We start from the raw sequence: 3,540 nt of genomic DNA, 5'->3' as shown, positions 1-3,540 counted from the left end.
TATGATGCACCCAAGATACTTAACTTTTTTAACTTTTCGTAGGATATTTTCTCCAATCTTCACTTCTATATTGAGGTTTTTCCTTCTCAAACACTTACATTCCATATAGCTACGGCTTATACGGCTTATGCGCAGACCATACACTTCTAGAGCTTCTCTCCATAACTCCAACTTCTTATTTAGGTCTTCCCTTGACTATCCCATAAAGTACTTCCAAGACTAATGTGAAAAGGTATGGACTTAAGGATGATCCCTGGTGTAATCCTATACCAATAGGAAATTTCTCTGTCACACCACCTTGAGTCTTCACACTAGTTGTGGCCCCATCATACATGTCTTTAATTGCCTGAATATATGCGATCCTTACTCTCCTCTTTTCTAAAACCTTCCATAAGACCTCATTTGGTATCCTATCATACGCTTTTTCCAAATCAATAAACACCATATGTAGATCCCTTTTATTACTACGATAACTCTCCATCATCCTTCTTAATAGGTATATCGCTTCAGTGGTAGATCTGCCTGGCATAAATCCAAATTGGTTCTCTGTTACTTGTGTCTCTTTTCTCAACCTCCGTTCTATCACCCTTTCCCATAGTTTCATAGTATGACTCATAAGCTTAATCCCTCTATAGTTTCTGCAACTTTGTATATCCCCCTTATTCTTGTAGATAGGTACCAAGGTGCTCTTTCTCCACTCGTCAGGCATCTTCTTTGACCTTAAAATCTCATTAAAAAGTTTGGTTAACCAGTTGACGCCTTTTTCTCCAAGACCCTTCCAAACCTCAATCGGGATATTATCAGGTCCTACTGCCCTGCCATTTTTCATCTGCTTTAGAGCCTCTTTTACCTCAAAGTCTCGAATCCTTCAATAGTAGTCAAAGTTTTGATCTTCTTCCCTTGTGCATAATCGACCAAGGCTCGAAAGAGTCTTCTGTCCCTCATTAAATAACTTGTAAAAGTAGCTCTTCCACCTTTAATTAATCTTCTCCTCTTGAGCCAACACCTATCCATCCTTATCCTTTATGCACTTAACCTGATCCAAATCTCTCGTTCTTCTTTCCTGGCTCTTTGCGATTCTATATATACCTTTTTCTCCTTCTTTCGTGCCCAAAGACTGGTAGAGACCCTCATATGCTCTTGTTCTTGCTTTACTTACAGCCACTTTTGTCTCTTTCTTAGCCACCTTATATTTTTCCTAGTTATCTGCATTGCGGCATAAAGACCACTCTTTAAAGCACTCCCTTTTTATCTTTATCTTTTCTTGTATACTCGCATTCCACCACCAGGACTCCTTGTCTCTTGGTCCTGTTCCTTTAGATTCACCAAAACTTTCTTTTGCTGTTCTTCTAATAACTTCTGCCATCTCCCTCCACATCTCTTTCGCACTTCTGTTCCCATTCCACTTTGCCTATTCTCCTACCCGTCTTAGGAAGCTTCTTTGTTCCTCACCTTTCATCCGCCACCACCTCGTCCTTGGGTTCTTCGTATGATGTCTTTTCCTCAACTTTTGCTCAACGCGAAAATTCATGACGAGCACCCTATGTTGTGTTGTCAAACTCTCTCCCGAGATAATTTTACAGTTAATGCAAAATTTCCGGTCGACTCTCCTCAACAAGAAGAAATCGATTTGAGAACTTGTCATGCTACTCTTATAGGTTATAAGATGTTCGTCTCTCTTTTTAAAACATGTATTTGCGATAAGAAGATCAAAGGTTGAGGAAAAGTCCAAAATAGTTTTACCCTTGGCATTGATCACCCCGAAACCATGGCCTCCGTGAATGTCCTTCTTCCACTGCTTATCCACAATTATTCCAACCCCATTCCTATTCTTCACCTTTCCTGTATACCAAAGTTTGAAACCAGAAGTATCCAACTCCCTAGCCTTTGCACCAACCCATTTTGTTTCTTATAGACACATAATATTAATCTTCCTCCTTGTCATGGTGTCCACCACCTCCATGGACTTTCCTGTTAGAGTGCCTATGTTCCATATCCCAAATCTCAACCTTCTGTCGCTTCGACCCTTACCTTTTACTTTGTGAACTAGCTTATTTACCCTCGTCCGTTCACGAAAACGCGAGAACCCTTGCTCATTTAACACTACATCCAGACACCGATGCAACGGCTCTTGTTTTGACACTGTACTCGAGCCATACAGCACGTTGCTTCCGGGCAACAACCTAGTTTTAGCGCAATAATGTCCTTAATTCATGTCATGGGGGTTCGACTATATTTTTATATTGGTTGTCGAAGACCTAACACAACCCTCCTCCTTTATCCGGGCTTGAGACCGGCTATGTACTGCAAATGTAACATAAGCGGAGTTAATTATAAATTTAATAAAATTATAGGAATCAACCGAATAATTAAATTTTACCAAAAAAAATCATATCAGTATTAAAATAACAGAATATTGTGTAAATGATGTCAATTAAAATATGATCTTTAAGGAGTTATTTAACTTAGAGCCGGGTAGAGTCGAAACTTAATCCGATTTACAAAAGCGCATTGATTTGAAGGTATAATGTTTATACGTTGAAGAGTCTTGATTGTGTTGTATTTTGTCAAAATGCATGTTTATTATGTGATGTTGGTATATTGAACTTTGTTGACTTTATAATGCATGAAGCACACTTAACTTTTTTAAGGCTTTGGGTGTTGGGTCCCACAAGCATTTGTTCAATAAACATAAGGGGACCGAGGACCCCTTCAAAAGCGGATCATTAAGACAAACCAATAATATCATTAGAGAATAATTAAAAAAATTGTATTGTTTTACTTATTGTCTTTGGTAAAAGATAATGAATTTACATTGTTTTACTTATTACTTATTTTATTTTGTGTGTATGACAGATTAATCAAATAAACTACAAAGTTGGATTGTGTTGTTAGTCACTTGGTCATGTAACCGAATCTATAATGCTAGAGAAAAAAAAAAAAATCTAAGTATAGAAGGCAAATGTCTTTGAAGGTTTGACTCTGATTTCACTTTGTTGCAAAAACTTATGTACCAGCAATTGTCGGCAGAAGACAAGCCTTTGCTTTTTGTTTATGTTATCTCTAAGGATATGCTACCCAATTCACAAAAATGAAAAGAAAACTAATTAATTTTCTATTTGAGAATAATTTCTCTTTTTCTCTTTAACTTTAATTGCTGCTTTAATTTGCTCATTTTATCAACATTATTAATTTATCATTATAGTCCAAAACGATTATGTTCTAAACAATAAATATGCTTTTTCAGATTCTAAGATGCCCTCTTCGATCAAAGAAAAAACTTTTTCAATAAATAAATAAATAAAATCCATTTATTTATTTTGAGTTGCTTCTGACTAATTAAATCTGGATTATATATTTTAAATGTTTTAAAGTGCCTTTCTTTTTGGATATACATCTTTTAGTGTACCAGACATTAATATTGATGAGAAAAAAATGCAATTACGGACCCTAATAGTATTTTTGTAATTAAAGTTTGATTTATTTGTAAGGTAAACTACTAATATCCAATAATTTTATATAGTTGAAAAAAATATTTTC

Source organism: Arachis ipaensis, chromosome B01 (assembly GCF_000816755.2).
Source record: "Arachis ipaensis cultivar K30076 chromosome B01, Araip1.1, whole genome shotgun sequence".
In the NCBI taxonomy this organism is placed as follows: Eukaryota; Viridiplantae; Streptophyta; class Magnoliopsida; order Fabales; family Fabaceae; genus Arachis; species Arachis ipaensis.
Note: the sequence above shows the minus strand (reverse complement) of the source record.